Source organism: Eptatretus burgeri, chromosome 1, assembly GCF_056783735.1.
Source record: "Eptatretus burgeri isolate ZD-2024b chromosome 1, Ebu_testis_v1, whole genome shotgun sequence".
Lineage (NCBI taxonomy): Eukaryota > Metazoa > Chordata > Myxini > Myxiniformes > Myxinidae > Eptatretus > Eptatretus burgeri.
Window position 1 is genome coordinate 136,657,902 of NC_140961.1, and position 18,493 is coordinate 136,676,394.

The following is an 18,493-nucleotide window of genomic DNA, read 5'->3' on the forward strand; positions in this document are numbered from 1 at the left end:
GAACTCCTTCAATGACAATGTGAAATTCATTCTATATTTCAATCCATTGACAGACACAAAACAAAATGATGTTATTGAAAAAAGTTTTGCATTGATTGGGAATTGAACCCAGGTCTCCCACATGGCAAGCGAGAATTCTCCCACTGAACTACCAATGCCATGAAACTCACACCAATGGAAACATGACCAGTCTGGGAATTGCACAACTTCACATCAAAGGGAAATTTCTTCATCCTGATGACTTTTCGAATTCCATTTGTTCATGGCATCTTGAAAAATATTGTTTGTAATGCTGTGCAGAGATTTCACTTCCTCTTTCACTCCATCATCTATTCCAGTGTCATGTGGAAGGAAATCACCCTCCCGTTGCCTTCTCACACTCCTGATGCAGGGACGTGGCAATTTGCTGTTCCTCTTCTCAATGTCACCAGTTTTCCCAATGACGAGAACACCTTCAAACAAGAAATCCTTGAAAGAACCTGAACAAGAACTCTTTCAAACAGGAAATCTTTCAAAGAGCATGGACAAGAACTCCTTAAAACAAGAAATTTGACAACGCGCCTGGACAAGAACTCCATCAACCAAGAAATCCTTGAAAGAGCCTGGACACGAACTCCATCAAACAAGAAATCCTTGAAAGAACTGGGACAAGAACTCCTTCAAACAAGAAATCCTTGAATGAGCCTGAACAGGAACTCCTTCAAACAAAAAATCTTTCAAAGAGCCTGGACAAGAACTCCATCAAACAAGAAATCTGACAAAGAGCCAGGACAGGAACTGCTTCCAGCAAGATATCCTTGAAAGAGCCGGGATAGGAACTCCTTCAAACAAGAAATCTGACAAAGAGCCTGGACAAGAACTCCTCCAGACAAGAAATCCTTGAAAAAGCACAGACATGATCTCCTTCAAACAACAAATCTGTCCAAGAGCCTGGACAGGAACTCCTTCAATGACAATGTGAATTTCAGTCTATATTTCAATCCATTGCCAGACACAAAACAAAATGATGTCATTCAAAAAAGTGTTGCATTGATTGGGAATTGAACCCAGCTCTCCCACATGGCAAGCGAGAATTCTACCACTGAACTACCAATGCCATGAAACTCACACCAATGGAAACATGACCAGTCTGGGAATTGCACAACTTCACATCAAAAGGAAATGTCTTCATCCTGATGACTTTTCGAATTCCATTTGTTCATGGCATCATGAAAAATATTGTTTGCAATGCTGTGCAGAGATTTCACTTCCTCTTTCACTCCATCATCTATTCCAGTGTCATGTGGAAGGAAATCACCCTCCCGTTGCCTTCTCACACTCCTGATGCATGGACGTGGCAATTGGCTCTTCCTCTTATCAACGTTTCCACTATTCCCAATGAAGACAACTCCTTCAAACAAGAAATCTTTGAAAGAAGCTCCAAAGTAACTACTTCAAATAAGAAAGCTATTTAAGATCCTGAAAACGAACTCCTTCAAACTTGAAATGTTTCACCGAGCCTGGACAAGAACTCCTTCAAACAAGAAATCCTTCAAAGAGCCTGGACAAGAACTCCTTCAAACAAGAAATCTTAAAACGAGCCTGGACAAGAACTCCTTCATGCAAGAAATCCTTGAAAGAACTGGGACAGGAACTCCTTCAAGCAAAAAATCCTTGAAAGAACTGGGACAAGAACTCCATCAAACAAGAAATCATTGAAAGAGCCAGGACAGGAACTCCTCCAAACGAGAAATCTGACAAAGAGCCGGGACAGGAACTGCTTCAATGACAATGTGAAATTCATTCTATATTTCAATCCATTGACAGACACAAAACAAAATGATGTTATTGAAAAAAGTTTTGCATTGACTGGGAATTGAACCCAGGTCTCCCACATTGCAAGCGAGAATTCTCCCACTGAACTTCCAATGCCATGAAACTCACACCAATGGAAACATGACCAGTCTGGGAATTGCACAACTTCACATCAAAGGGAAATTTCTTCATCCTGATGACTTTTCGAATTCCATTTGTTCATGGCATCTTGAAAAATATTGTTTGTAATGCTGTGCAGAGATTTCACTTCCTCTTTCACTCCATCATCTATTCCAGTGTCATGTGGAAGGAAATCACCCTCCCGTTGCCTTCTCACACTCCTGATGCAGGGACGTGACAATTTGCTGTTCCTCTTCTCAATGTCACCACTTTTCCCAATGACGAGAACACCTTCAAACAAGAAATCCTTGAAAGAGCCTGAACAAGGACTCTTTCAAACAGGAAATCATTCAAAGAGCATGGACAAGAACTCCTTAAAACAAGAAATCTGACAACGAGCCTGGACAGGAACTCATTCAAACAAGAAATCTGACAATGAGCCTGGACAAGAACTCCATCAAACAAGAAATCCTTGAAAGAACTGGGACAAGGACTCCTTCAAACAAGAAATCCTTGAATGAGCCTGAACAGGAACTCCTTCCAACAAAAAATCTTTCAAAGAGCCAGGACAGGAACTCCTTCAAACAAGAAATCCTTGAATGAGCCTGAACAGGAACTCCTTCAAACAAGAAATCTGACAACGAGCCTGGACAAGAACTGCATCAAACAAGAAATCCTTGAAAGAGCCAGGACAGGAACTGCTTCCAGCAAGATATCCTTGAAAGAGCCGGGATAGGAACTCCTTCAAACAAGAAATCTGACAAAGAGCCTGGATAAGAACTCCTCCAGACAAGAAATTCTTGAAAAAGCACAGACATGATCTCCTTCAAACAACAAATCCATCCAAGAGCCTGGACAAGAACTCCTTCAATGACAATGTGAAATTCATTCTATATTTCAATCCATTGCCAGACACAAAACAAAATGATGTTATTGAAAAAAGTGTTGCATTGACTGGGAATTGAACCCAGGTCTCCCACATGGCAAGCGAGAATTCTACCACTGAACTACCAATGCCATGAAACTCACACCAATGGAAGCATGACCAGTCTGGGAATTGCACAACTTCACATCAAAGGGAAATGTCTTCATCCTGATGACTTTTCGATTTCCATTTGTTCATGGCATCATGAAAAATATCTTTCGATCCTCTTGGAGGATCTCTCAGTCTTACTCACGTTGTTGTTCTTCATCTTCTTCTTGTGGACTTTTTTGTTTCACAGCCTCCAGTTTTCATCAAAACTTCCTGAAACTGGGCAAATATATGTCGAAATTCCCTGCGCAGACAGTCACCATCTCCGATTTTGAAAATTCCTCCGAGAAAAAAAGTTATGACGTCAAAATATCTCCGCAAATGGAAATCGCCTGAAACATTTTCTACGAAACGAGACAAGCTTTTTTAATTCTGTTTGCGGGAATCAAACAGGGCATAACAGAGATGAACTACCGCGTATATGATACATCACGATGACGTCATATCAATTTTTATGACCTCGTTCCTATTTTTTGACATTTTTAGTTTCACAACCCAGAGTTTTCATCGGATCTTCGTGAAACTTGCCATGTATATGCAGAAAGCCCACGCGCAGACAGTAACCATCTCCGATTTTGGAAATTCTTCCGAGAAAAAAAGTTGACGTCATAATATCACAGCTGATGGATTTCGCATGTACCATTATCTCCGAAATTGGGCAAGCTGTTTGAATTTTGTTTGCGGGAATCAAGCCGGGCATTAGCACAGATAATTTATCGCAAACCTGACACATTACAATAACGTCATATTCGTTTTTATGACGTCATCATTTAGAGGAGGAGGATCTTCGCTCATTTGAGCTTGTTTGCAATGCTGTGCAGAGATTTCACTTCCTCTTTCACTCCATCATCTGTTCCAAAGTCATGTGCAAGGCAATCACTCTCCCCTTGCTTTCTCACACTCCTTATGCAGGGACGTGGCAATTGGCTCTTCCTCTTCTCAACGTCACCACTTTTCCAAATGACAGCAACTCCTTCAAACAAGAAATCTTTGAAAGAACCTCCAAAGGAACCACTGAAAATGAAAAAATCTATTTAATAGCCTGGACAATAACTCCTTCAAACAAAGAAATCATTGAAAGAACCAGGACAGGAACTCCTTCAAACAAAAAATCCTTGAAAGGACCAGGACAGGAACTCTTTCAAACAAGAAATCCTTGAATGAGCCTGAACAGGGTCTCCATCAAACAGGAAATCTTTCATAGAGCATGGACAAGAACTCCTAAAAACAAGAAATCTGACAACGAGCCTGGACAAGAACTCCTTCAAAAAAGAAATCTGACAACGAGCCTGGACAAGAACTCCATCAAACAAGAAATCCTTGAAAGAGCCAGGACAGGAACTGCTTCCAGCAAGACATCCTTGAAAAAGCACAGACATGATCTCCTTCAAACAACAAATCTATCCAAGAGCCTGGACAGGAACTCCTTCTATGACAATGTGAAATTCATTCTATATTTCAATCCATTGCCAGACACAAAACAAAATGATGTTATTGAAAAAAAGTGTTGCATTGACTGGGAATTGAACCCAGTTCTCCCACATGGCAAGCGAGAATTCTACCACTGAACCTGCAATGCCATGAAACTCACACCAATGGAAACATGACCAGTCTGGGAATTGCACAACTTCACATCAAAGGGAAATATCTTCATCCTGATGACTTTTCGATTTCCATTTGTTCATGGCATCATGAAAAATATCTTTCGATCCTCTTGGAGGATCTCTCAGTCTTACTCACGTTGTTGTTCTTCATCTTCTTCTTGTGGACTTTTTTGTTTCACAGCCTCCAGTTTTCATCGAAACTTCCTGAAACTGGGCAAATATATGTCGAAATTCCCTGCGCAGACAGTCACCATCTCCGATTTTGAAAATTCCTCCGAGAAAAAAAGTTATGACGTCAAAATATCTCCGCAAATGGAAATCGCCTGAAACATTTTCTACGAAACGAGACAAGCTTTTTAAATTCTGTTTGCGGGAATCAAACAGGGCATAACAGAGATGAACTACCGCGTATATGATACATCACGATGACGTCATATCAATTTTTATGACCTCGTTCCTATTTTTTGACATTTTTAGTTTCACAACCCAGAGTTTTCATCGGATCTTCGTGAAACTTGCCATGTATATGCAGAAAGCCCACGCACTGGCAGTAACCATCTCCGATTTTGGAAATTCTTCCTAGAAAAAAAGTTGACGTCATAATATCACAGCTGATGGATTTCGCCTATACCATTATCTCCGAAACTTGGCAAGCTGTTTGAATTTTGTTTGCGGGAATCAAGCCGGGCATTAGCACAGATAATTTATCGCAAACCTGACACATTACAATAACGTCATATTCGTTTTTATGACGTCATCATTTAGAGGAGGAGGATCTTCGCTCATTTGAGCTTGTTTGCAATGCTGTGCAGAGATTTCACTTCCTCTTTCATTCCATCATCTGTTCCAAAGTCATGTGGAAGACCATCACTCTCCCCTTGCTTTCTCACACTCCTTATGCAGGGACGTGGCAATTGGCTCTTCCTCTTCTCAACGTCACCACTTTTCCAAATGACAGCAACTCCATCAAACAAGAAATCTTTGAAAGAACCTCCAAAGGAACCACTGAAAATGAAAAAATCTATTTAATAGCCTGGACAATAACTCCTTCAAACAAAGAAATCATTGAAAGAACCAGGACAGGAACTCCTTCAAACAAAAAATCCTTGAAAGGACCAGGACAGGAACTCTTTCAAACAAGAAATCCTTGAATGAGCCTGAACAGGGACTCCATCAAACAGGAAATCTTTCATAGAGCATGGACAAGAACTCCTAAAAACAAGAAATCTGACAATGAGCCTGGACAAGAACTCCTTCAAAAAAGAAATCTGACAACGAGCCTGGACAAGAACTCCATCAAACAAGAAATCCTTGAAAGAGCCAGGACAGGAACTGCTTCCAGCAAGACATCCTTGAAAAAGCACAGACATGATCTCCTTCAAACAACAAATCTATCCAAGAGCCTGGACAGGAACTCCTTCTATGACAATGTGAAATTCATTCTATATTTCAATCCATTGCCAGACACAAAACAAAATGATGTTATTGAAAAAAAGTGTTGCATTGACTGGGAATTGAACCCAGTTCTCCCACATGGCAAGCGAGAATTCTACCACTGAACCTGCAATGCCATGAAACTCACACCAATGGAAACATGACCAGTCTGGGAATTGCACAACTTCACATCAAAGGGAAATATCTTCATCCTGATGACTTTTCGATTTCCATTTGTTCATGGCATCATGAAAAATATCTTTCGATCCTCTTGGAGGATCTCTCAGTCTGACTCACGTTGTTGTTCTTCATCTTCTTCTTGTGGACTTTTTTGTTTCACAGCCTTCAGTTTTCATCGAAACTTCCTGAAACTGGGCAAATATATGTCGAAATTCCCTGCGCAGACAGTCACCATCTCCGATTTTGAAAATTCCTCCGAGAAAAAAAGTTATGACGTCAAAATATCTCCGCAAATGGAAATCGCCTAAAACATTTTCTACGAAACGAGACAAGCTTTTTAAATTCTGTTTGCGGGAATCAAACAGGGCATAACAGAGATGAACGACCGCGCATACGATACATCACGATGACGTCATATCAATTTTTATGACCTCGTTCCTATTTTTTGACATTTTTTGTTTCACAACCCAGAGTTTTTATCGGATCTTCGTGAAACTTGCCATGTATATGCAGAAAGCCCACCCGCTGGCAGTAACCATCTCCGATTTTGGAAATTCTTCCTCGAAAAAAAGTTGACGTCATAATATCACAGCTGATGGATTTCGCCTATGCCATTATCTCCGAAACTGGGCAAGCTGTTTGAATTTTGTTTGCGGGAATCAAGCCGGGCATCAGCACAGATAATTTATCGCAAACCTGACACATTACAATAACGTCGTATTCGTTTTTATGACGTCATCATTTAGAGGAGGAGGATCTTTGCTCATTTGAGCTTGTTTGCAATGCTGTGCAGAGATTTCACTTCCTCTTTCACTCCATCATCTGTTCCAAAGTCATGTGGAAGACCATCACTCTCCCCTTGCTTTCTCACACTCCTTATGCAGGGACGTAGCAATTGGCTCTTCCTCTTCTCAACGTCACCACTTTTCCAAATGACAGCAACTCCTTCAAACAAGAAATCTTTGAAAGAACCTCCAAAGGAACCACTGAAAATGAAAAAATCTATTTAATAGCCTGGACAATAACTCCTTCAAACAAAGAAATCATTGAAAGAACCAGGACAGGAACTCCTTCAAACAAAAAATCCTTGAAAGGACCAGGACAGGAACTCTTTCAAACAAGAAATCCTTGAATGAGCCTGAACAGGGACTCCATCAAACAGGAAATCTTTCAGAGAGCATGGACAAGAACTCCTAAAAACAAGAAATCTGACAACGAGCCTGGACAAGAACTCCTTCAAAAAAGAAATCTGACAACGAGCCTGGACAAGAACTCCATCAAACAAGAAATCCTTGAAAGAGCCAGGACAGGAACTGCTTCCAGCAAGACATCCTTGAAAAAGCACAGACATGATCTCCTTCAAACAACAAATCTATCCAAGAGCCTGGACAGGAACTCCTTCAATGACAATGTGAAATTCATTCTATATTTCAATCCATTGCCAGACACAAAACAAAATGATGTTATTGAAAAAAGTGTTGCATTGACTGGGAATTGAACCCAGGTCTCCCACATGGCAAGCGAGAATTCTACCACTGAACTACCAATGCCATGAAACTCACACCAATGGAAACATGACCAGTCTGGGAATTGCACAACTTCACATCAAAGGTAAATGTCTTCATCCTGATGACTTTTCGAATTCCATTTGTTCATGGCATCATAAAAAATATTGTTTGCAATGCTGTGCAGAGATTTCACTTCCTCTTTCACTCCATCATCTATTCCAGTGTTATGTGGAAGGAAATCACCCTCCCGTTGCCTTCTCACACTCCTGATGCAGGGACGTGGCAATTGGCTCTTCCTCTTATCAACGTTTCCACGATTCCCAATGAAGAGAACTCCTTCAAACAAGAAATCTTTGAAAGAAGCTCCCAAGTAACCACTTCAAATAAGAAAGCTATTTAAGATCCTGAAAACGAACTCCTTCAAACATGAAATGTTTCACCGAGCCTGGACAAGAACTCCTTCAAACAAGAAATCCTTCAAAGAGCCTGGACAAGAACTCCTTCAAACAAGAAATCTTAAAACGAGCCTGGACAAGAGCTCCTTCATGCAAGAAATCCTTGAAAGAACTGGGACAAGAACTCCTTCAAGCAAGAGATCCTTGAAAGAGCCGGGACAAGAACTCCATCAAACAAGAAATCCTTGAAAGAGCCAGGACAGGAACTCCTCCAAACGAGAAATCTGACAAAGAGCCGGGACAGGAACTGCTTCAATGACAATGTGAAATTCATTCGATATTTCAATCCATTGACAGTCACAAAACAAAATGATGTTATTGAAAAAGTTTTGCATTGACTGGGAATTGAACCCAGGTCTCCCACATGGCAAGCGAGAATTCTACCACTGAACTACCAATGCCATGAAACTCACACCAATGGAAACATGACCAGTCTGGGAATTGCACAACTTCACATCAAAGGGAAATATCTTCATCCTGATGACTTTTCGATTTCCATTTGTTCATGGCATCATGAAAAATATCTTTCGATCCTCTTGGAGGATCTCTCAGTCTTACTCACGTTGTTGTTCTTCATCTTCTTCTTGTGGACTTTTTTGTTTCACAGCCTCCAGTTTTCATCGAAACTTCCTGAAACTGGGCAAATATATGTCGAAATTCCCTGCGCAGACAGTCACCATCTTCGATTTTGAAAATTCCTCCGAGAAAAAAAGTTATGACGTCAAAATATCTCCGCAAATGGAAATCGCCTGAAACATTTTCTACGAAACGAGACAAGCTTTTTAAATTCTGTTTGCGGGAATCAAACAGGGCATAACAGAGATGAACTACCGCGCATATGATACATCACTATGACGTCACATCAATTTTTATGACCTCGTTCCTATTTTTTGACATTTTTAGTTTCACAACCCAGAGTTTTCATCGGATCTTCGTGAAACTTACCATGTATATGCAGAAAGCCCACGCACTGGCAGTAACCATCTCCGATTTTGGAAATTCTTCCTAGAAAAAAAGTTGACATCATAATATCACAGCTGATGGATTTCGCCGATACCATTATCTCTGAAACTGGGCAAGCTGTTTGAATTTTGTTTGCGGGAATCAAGCCGGGCATTAGCACAGATAATTTATCGCAAACCTGACACATTACAATAATGTCATATTCGTTTTTATGACGTCATCATTTAGAGGAGGAGGATCTTCGCTCATTTGAGCTTGTTTGCAATGCTGTGCAGAGATTTCACTTCCTCTTTCACTCCATCATCTATTCCAGTGTCATGTGGAAGGAAATCACCCTCCCGTTGCCTTCTCACACTCCTGATGCAGGGATGTGGCAATTGGCTCTTCCTCTTATCAACGTTTCCACTGTTCCCAATGAAGAGAACTCCTTCAAACAAGAAATCTTTGAAAGAAGCTCCAAAGTAACTACTTCAAATAAGAAAGCTATTTAAGATCCTGAAAACGAACTCCTTCAAACATGAAATGTTTCACCGAGCCTGGACAAGAACTCCTTCAAACAAGAAATCCTTCAAAGAGCCTGGACAAGAACTCCTTCAAACAAGAAATCTTAAAACGAGCCTGGACAAGAACTCCTTCATGCAAGAAATCCTTGAAAGAACTGAGACAAGAACTCCTTCAAGCAAGAGATCCTTGAAAGAGCCGGGACAAGAAGTCCATCAAACAAGAAGCGAGTTAGCAGAGGTTAGCGAGTTAGCGAGAGTTAGCGAAAGGTTAGCAAGTTAGTTAACATGAGTTCGCGAGAGGTCTCCTTCGGGGCTCCCTGCTGACGTTCTCAAAGCTAAGTTTCCGGTTGTTATTTGTCCCGTTTTAACTGTTTAATTTTCTCACCTACATGTTACTGTGTGTTGCTAGTTCGGTTTTGTTTCAAAAATCGTGCTATTTTGTGAGTATTTTTGTCGACGTTCTTACCTGGTGCTTGAGGCCTAGGCCTAGGCTTGAGGCCTACCGGTTCCACTCGGTGTTCGATCGTTTTTTGTTTCTTTGTTTTTTCTCCCCATGACCTTCAATTTCTATCCTCCCCATTACCTTCAATTTTGATCCTCCCCACTTTCCAAACATCCCCCATTCTCCCAACTAATCTCTTTCTTATCTCAAAAAAAAAAAATAAATAAATAAAAAAATAAAAAATACCCTACAACAACAACAACACGCTCACCTTCTCCCGATTCTTATTCTTCCTATTAACTTCCTCCTCGTCTTCTTCCTCGATTTTTTTTTTATGTTTTATTTTTTTACACTTCCATGACCTAATCTGTTGAACTCTCTCATACATTATTTTTAACAACAAAAACGATCTTATAATGCTTCATCTTCCTCTCTCACACATGTGGTACTCTTTACTGTTTCACAATGCACTACTCTTCTGCTATTTTAACAGACTGCTCTCATTTCGACCTCTCCTTCATTCCTTGCCTAAAAAATCCAACTATTACAGCACTTCTTCTCTCCATGCTCTGAATTCGCCTTCATTGCATCCATCAAGAATTGTGTTAAATCGCATCTCTGACCTAAAACTTTTAAAAACCACAGTTTGCCATGGATGTTCGCTTTCCATCAACCATTCTATTTTTCCAACTTCAGAGCCAACTCACCCCCTCACCCCTCACTCTCACTCTCAAAGCAACCATCCCACTCTTCTTCCTCCAAGCCTCCCTCTCACCTCTCTCAAAAATTCCCCCTCACCTTTCTCCCACCTTTCATCCCCCTCACTCTTCCTTCTCAAAGTTTCCCCCCTCTCATCCACCAACCTGCCTCCCTCCACTGCCCTCTCATCTCCATCTCTTCACTCCACCTCCTCAAATCCTCAACTGCCTTCTTCCTTGTCTCTTGTCCCCCCTCTCTCCCAGCACCACAGAGCCTTTTCTCCTCCTCATTCGGCCCCCTCCCCTCGCTATTCTGCAATACCCCACACTTCTTCAGCAACCCTCCTTACCTGCCCCCCTCGTCCCTTGTCCTACCCTCCCCCTCCCCCTCCACCTCCAGCACCCAAAGCCTCCTCCCCTTCCTCTTCATTAAAAGTGTGGACCTCAAATATCCGGGGCCTTCGCTCAAACCTTTCAGATCTTTCCATACAGGTTGCCACTGAAAAACCAGACATTATCTGCCTAACAGAAACTTTCCTCTCCCAAGACGTATTTGACTCCCAAGTATCTCTCCCTGGTTACTCCCTCTTACGGTATGACAGACCTGAGCCTCGTCCTGGTGGAGGTGTTGCTCTCTTCAAAGACTCTATTCCTCACTCTCCATGCACTGCTCTCACTCCCCCACACCCCCAGGAATACCTCTGGCTTCGGCTTCCCCTCCACTCCCACCTCATGTTTATATGTGTACTGTACCGTCCACCGAACAGTGATGACTCCATCTACACCTCACTATCCGAAAACATGGACCATCTTCTATCTTCTCATCCAAACTCTCTCTTCCTCTTATGTGGTGACTTCAATTGTCATCACGCCAGTTGGCTTGGTGTGGGTACCTCTCTCACCTGCCATGGCACCTCAGCAAAAGCTTTCTGCGACTCATTGGGACTGACTCAATCGGTCAACTTCCCGACCCGGATCTCAACCAATGGTACTCCATCTCTTCTGGATCTGATTTTGACAAATTTCCCTGACAATATCTGCTGCTCTTCCTTCGCTCCAATTGGTTCTTCTGACCACGTCCTTGTCAAAGTGGACATCTCTCTGGCTGTTATCAGAGAACCACCTCACCGCTGTCGAGTCTGGCATTTCACTCAAGCCGACTGGCAGGTTCTCCGAGCAGCCATCAAACTTACAGACTGGTCTCCTATCACTACTTTCTCAAACATCAACTAATCCTGGGAATTCTTTCAAAGAAACTTGCTCTCCCTCATGCACAGATTTATCCCCTCTCGTGTTCAGTTGTCCTACCCTTCCTCCCGCCCTTGGTTTACTGAAGCTTGTGGCGAGGCAGGTGTCCTGAAACAACTTGCCTTTGCCTCATGGAAAGCAAACCCAACTGAGGGCAATCTCAGTTCTTTCCACAAAGCTCGGAACAAGTGTGTATCTACACTCAGGAGAGCCAGAAAACAACATCTTTCTCATCTCAAGTCTGAACTCTCAAACCTCTCTCCCTCCTCAAAATCCTGGTGGCGTTTAATCAAATCTGTTTCTGGTGTATGTTCCCCCTCCATCCCCTCCCTTACCTCAAATGGCCGCACTACTGATTCCACACGTGATAAAGCTGAATGTCTAAACTCGGTGTTTGCAGCTAAATCTTGTGTCCTAAACCCATCACTATCTCTACCCACTTTACCCAGTCGCACCCAACTGTCCCTGGACTCTGTATCCTTTTCTCCTGACAAGGTGGAGAGCTTGCTTTCAAACCTCGAGTCAGATTCTGCAACCGGTCCAGACGGCATCAGCCCACGTGTCCTCAAAGCCTGCTCTTCTGCTCTTGCTCACCCTCTCTCTGTTCTATTCACCCTCTCATTTGCCCAAGGTCATCTGCCATCTGCTTGGAAATCTGCTAACATCACTGCCCTGCATAAAAAAGGTGCAAAAACAGATCCCTGTAACTACAGACCAATCAGCCTTCTCCAAATCATCAGCAAGGTTATGGAATCCATCATCGCTTCAGACATGAAATCCTTCCTCTTCTCCAATGGCTTGATTTCCAATCATCAATTTGGTTTCAGACAAGGTCACTCTACCCTGGATATGCTGCTTCTGCTCTCCCATCAATGGATGGAGGTCCTCAATGCCAGACAGGAAATCCGAGCCGTATCCCTGGACATATCACGTGCTTTTGACACAGTCTGGCACCCTACCCTACTCACCAAACTCTCTTCCCATGGTATTCAAGGCCATCTCCACTCATGGCTCGCAGACTTCCTCTCCTGTCGCAGTCAACGTGTGGCCCTAAATGGAGTTCTTTCATCCCCTCTTCCTGTGCAGGCTGGAGTTCCTCAAGGTAGCGTTCTGGGCCCTGTTCTTTTTCTGGTTTTCATCAATGATCTCTCGGACTCTCTGGAAAATCCTCTATTTCTCTTTGCCGACGACTCCACCCTCTGCCGTACCATCTGTCATCCCTCAGACCGGCAAGCAGCAGCTTCTTCGCTCACTGCAGATCTGGATAAAATCACAAACTGGTCCAACATGTGGAACATGTCTTTCAATCCAGACAAATCTCACACTCTCACTATGTCTCTTCGAAAGGACCGTTTACAAAACCCCCCCATCCACTTTCTCAACAATCCTCTGAAAGAAGTCTTTTCTTTCAAGCTTCTAGGTCTCACTATCTGCCATGACCTTTCCTGGGAAAGTCACATTTCCAACCTCGCCTCAAAAGCCAGTCGCCGACTGGGAATCCTTCGTCGTGCTAAGTCCTTCCTCGGCCCTCTTGAGCTCCTGACCACTTACAAAGCTTTTGTCCGTAGCCTGATGGAGTACTGCTCTCCCCTCTGGGCTGGTGCTCCTGCCTCCCACCTTTCTCGGCTTCATGCTGTCGAAACCAGGGCATTTAAGATCATCGGCATCTCCCGCAATGAAGCTGAGTCTTTGGGCCTCTCACTCAATCACCGCAGGTTGGTCGGTGGTCTTTCTGTCTTCTACCGACTCCTCTCCAGCCTTGCCCCCCTTGCTCTCTCTGCGATTTGTCCCCACCATATTTCCACAGGGCGCTCAAGGTCCGCCAACAACCCCCTTCTGGTAAAACTACCAAAATCACGAATCACTGCTCATCTTCACTCTTTCATTCCTCTTTTTTTTCCCGCCTTTGGAATAAACTTCCTCACTCTATTCTTTCCCATTCTTCCCTCCAGGCTTTCAAAACAGCTGTTCACCACCACCTCTTATCTTCCCCCATCCAAATCCTCGATCTTTTCTACCCCCGATAATCCACCCAAGCCCATTTCCTTCATTTCTCCTGCTTTCCTTCCTGAAAGTCCCCGAAATGTCCATCTTCTCTTCGCCATGTTCCCCGTCCCATCCCCATCCCTCTCCCTTCCACAGTTCACCTAATGTGTCTGTTCCCCACTGTTTTGTCCCTTCCACTCCCGCCCCTCTTGTCTCATGCCTCCTTGCTGTGAGTTGTGTGTTTGCTCTCATACAGCCTCGACCAAGGTAGACAAAAAAAAAATCCTTGAAAGAGCCAGGACAGGAACTCCTCCAAACGAGAAATCTGACAAAGAGCCGGGACAGGAACTGCTTCAATGACAATGTGAAATTCATTCTATATTTCAATCCATTGACAGACAGAAAACAAAATGATGTTATTGAAAAAAGTTTTGCATTGACTGGTAATTGAACCCAGGTCTCCCACATGGCAAGCGAGAATTCTACCATTAAACTACCAATGCCATGAAACTCACACCAATGGAAACATGACCAGTCTGGGAATTGCACAACTTCACATCAAAGGGAAATATCTTCATCCTGATGACTTTTCGATTTCCATTTGTTCATGGCATCATGAAAAATATCTTTCGATCCTCTTGGAGGATCTCTCAGTCTTTCTCACGTTGTTGTTCTTCATCTTCTTCTTGTGGACTTTTTGTTTCACAGCCTCCAGTTTTCATCGAAACTTCCTGAAACTGGGCAAATACATGTCGAAATTCCCTGCGCATCTCCTCCGATATCTCCGATATTGAAAATTCCTCCGAGAAAAAAAGTTATGACGTCAAAATATCTCCGCAAATGGAAATCGCCTTAAACATTTTCTCCGAAACTAGACAAGCTTTTTAAATTCTGTTTGCGGGAATCAAACAGGGCATAACAGAGATGAATTACCGTGCATATGATACATGACGATGACGTCATATCAATTTTTATGACCTCATTCCTATTTTTTGACATTTTTTGTTTCACAACCCAGAGTTTTCATCGGATCTTCGTGAAACTTGCCATGTATATGCAGAAAGCCCACGCGCAGACAGTAACCATCTCCGATTTTGGAAATTCTTCCGAGAAAAAAGTTGACGTCATAATATCACCGCTAATGGATTTCGCCTCTGCCATTATCTCCGAAACTTTGCAAGCTGTTTGAATTTTGTTTGCGGGAATCAAGCCGGGCATGAGCACAGCTAATTTATCGCAAACCTGAAACATCACAATGACATCTTATTCGTTTTTATGACGTCATTATTGAGAGGACGAGGATCTTCGCTCATTTGAGCTTGTGTGCAATGCTGTGCAGAGATTTCACTTCCTCTTTCACTCCATCATCTGTTCCAAAGTCATGTGCAAGGCAATCACTCTCCCCTTGCCTTCTCACACTCCTGATGCATGGACGTGACAATTGGCTCTTCCTCTTCTCAACGTCACCACTTTTCCCAATGAGAGCAACTCCTTCAAACAAGAAATCTTTGAAAGAACTTCCAAAGGAACGACTTCAAACAAGAAATTTCTCCAAGAGCCTGGACAGGAACTCCTTCAAACAAGAAATCTCTCCAAGAGCCTGGACAGGAACTCCTTCAATGACAATGCATAATTCATTCGATAATTTCATTCCAGTGCCAGACACAAAACAAAAGGATGTGATGAAAAACAGTATTGCATTTACTGGGAATTGAACGCAGGTCTCCCACAAGGCAAGTGAGAATTCAACCACTGAACTCCCAATGCCATGAGCATCGCACTGATGGAAACATGACCAGGCTGGGAATTGCACAACTTCACATCAAAGGGAAATATCATCATCCTGATGACTTTTCGAATTCCATATGTTCATGGCATCATAAAAAATATTGTTTGCAATGCTGTGCAGAGATTTCACTTCCTCTTTCACTCCATCATCTGTTCCAAAGTCATGTGCAAGGAAATTACTCTCCCCTTGCTTTCTCACACTCCTGATGCATGGACGTGGCAATTGGCTCTTCCTCTTCTCAACGTCACCACTTTTCCCAATGACAGCAACTCCTTCAAACAAGAAATCTTTCAAAGAGCCTGGACAAGAACTCCATCAAACAAGAAATCCTCGAAAGAGCCGGGAGAGGAACTGCTTCCAGCAAGACATCCTTGAAAAAGCACAGACATGATCTCCTTCAAACAACAAATCTGTCCAAGAGCCTGGACAAGAACTCCTTCAATGACAATGTGAAATTCATTCTATATTTCAATCCATTGCCAGACACAAAACAAAATGATGTTATTCAAAAAAGTGTTGCATTGACTGGGAATTGAACCCAGTTCTCCCACATGGCAAGCAAGAATTCTACAACTGAACTACCAATGCCATGAAACTCACACCAATGGAAACATGACCAGTCTGGGAATTGCACAACTTCACATCAAAGGGAAATATCTTCATCCTGATGACTTTTCGATTTCCATTTGTTCATGGTATCATAAAAAATATCTTTCGATCCTCTTGGAGGATCTCTCAGTCTTACTCACGTTGTTGTTCTTCATCTTCTTCTTGTGGACTTTTTTGTTTCACAGCCTCCAGTTTTCATCGAAACTTCCTGAAACTGGGCAAATATATGTCGAAATTCCCTGCGCAGACAGTCACCATCTCCGATTTTGAAAATTCCTCCGAGAAAAAAAGTTATGACGTCAAAATATCTCCGCAAATGGAAATCGCGTAAAACATTTTCTACGAAACGAGACAAGCTTTTTAAATTCTGTTTGCGGGAATCAAACAGGGCATAACAGAGATGAACTACCGCGCATATGATACATCACGATGACGTCATATCAATTTTTATGACCTCGTTCCTATTTTTTGACATTTTTAGTTTCACAACCCAGAGTTTTCATCGGATCTTCGTGAAACTTGCCATGTATATGCAGAAAGCCCACGCGCTGGCAGTAACCATCTCCGATTTTGGAAATTCTTCCGAGAAAAAAAGTTGACGTCATAATATCACAGCTGATGGATTTCGCCGATACCATTATCTCCGAAACTGGGCAAGCTGTTTGAATTTTGTTTGCGGGAATCAAGCCGGGCATTAGCACAGATAATTTATCACAAACCTGACACATTACAATAACGTCATATTCGTTTTTATGACGTCATCATTTAGAGGAGGAGGATCTTCGCTCATTGGAGCTTGTTGGCAATGCTGTGCAGAGATTTCACTTCCTCTTTCACTCCATCATCTGTTCCAAAGTCATGTGCAAGGCAATCACTCTCCCCTTGCTTTCTCACACTCCTTATGCAGGGACGTGGCAATTGGCTCTTCCTCTTCTCAACGTCACCACTTTTCCAAATGACAGCAACTCCTTCAAACAAGAAATCTTTGAAAGAACCTCTAAAGGAACCACTGAAAATGAAAAAATCTATTTAATATCCTGGACAATAACTCCTTCAAACAAAGAAATCATTGAAAGAACCAGGACAGGAACTCCTTAAAACAAAAAATCCTTGAAAGGACCAGGACAGGAACTCTTTCAAACAAGAAATCCTTGAATGAGCCTGAACAGGGTCTCCATCAAACAGGAAATCTTTCATAGAGCATGGACAAGAACTCCTAAAAACAAGAAATCTGACAACGAGCCTGGACAAGAACTCCTTCAAAAAAGAAATCTGACAACGAGCCTGGACAAGAACTCCATCAAACAAGAAATCCTTGAGAGAGCCAGGACAGGAACTGCTTCCAGCAAGACATCCTTGAAAAAGCACAGACATGATCTCCTTCAAACAACAAATCTATCCAAGAGCCTGGACAAGAACTCCTTCAATGACAATGTGAAATTCATTCTATATTTCAATCCATTGCCAGACACAAAACAAAATGATGTTATTGAAAAAAGTGTTGCATTGACTGGGAATTGAACCCAGGTATCCCACGTGGCAAGTGAGAATTCTACCACTGAACTACCAATGCCATGAAACTCACACCAATGGAAACATGACCAGTCTGGGAATTGCACAACTTCACATCAAAGGGAAATATCTTCATCCTGATGACTTTTCGAATTCCATTTGTTCATGGTATCATAAAAAATATTGGTTGCAATGCTGTGCAGAGATTTCACTTCCTCTTTCACTCCATCATCTATTCCAGTGTCATGTGGAAGGAAATCACCCTCCCGTTGCCTTCTCACACTCCTGATGCAGGGACGTGGCAATTGGCTCTTCCTCTTATCAACGTTTCCACTATTCCCAATGAAGAGAACTCCTTCAAACAAGAAATCTTTGAAAGAAGCTCCAAAGTAACTACTTCAAATAAGAAAGCTATTTAAGATCCTGAAAACGAACTCCTTCAAACATGAAATGTTTCACCGAGCCTGGACAAGAACTCCTTCAAACAAGAAATCCTTCAAAGAGCCTGGACAAGAACTCCTTCAAACAAGAAATCTTAAAACGAGCCTGGACAAGAACTCCTTCATGCAAGAAATCCTTGAAAGAACTGGGACAAGAACTCCATCAAACAAGAAA

The 18,493-nt window shown here is 42.4% G+C and overlaps 4 non-coding genes across 4 annotated transcripts; all 4 read right to left on the minus strand.

Annotated features, from left to right (window-relative positions):
• Positions 1-2,860: 2,860 nt before the first annotated feature.
• On the minus strand, positions 2,861-2,931 carry TRNAG-GCC (transfer RNA glycine (anticodon GCC)). Its single transcript has one exon. It is a non-coding gene; the product is annotated as a tRNA-Gly (tRNA).
• Positions 2,932-7,644: 4,713 nt separating this feature from the next.
• TRNAG-GCC (transfer RNA glycine (anticodon GCC)) lies at positions 7,645-7,715 on the minus strand. Its single transcript has one exon. It is a non-coding gene; the product is annotated as a tRNA-Gly (tRNA).
• Positions 7,716-8,458: 743 nt separating this feature from the next.
• TRNAG-GCC (transfer RNA glycine (anticodon GCC)) lies at positions 8,459-8,529 on the minus strand. Its single transcript has one exon. It is a non-coding gene; the product is annotated as a tRNA-Gly (tRNA).
• A 9,339-nt stretch (positions 8,530-17,868) lies between these two features.
• On the minus strand, positions 17,869-17,939 carry TRNAG-GCC (transfer RNA glycine (anticodon GCC)). The gene has a single exon. It is a non-coding gene; the product is annotated as a tRNA-Gly (tRNA).
• Positions 17,940-18,493: the final 554 nt, after the last annotated feature.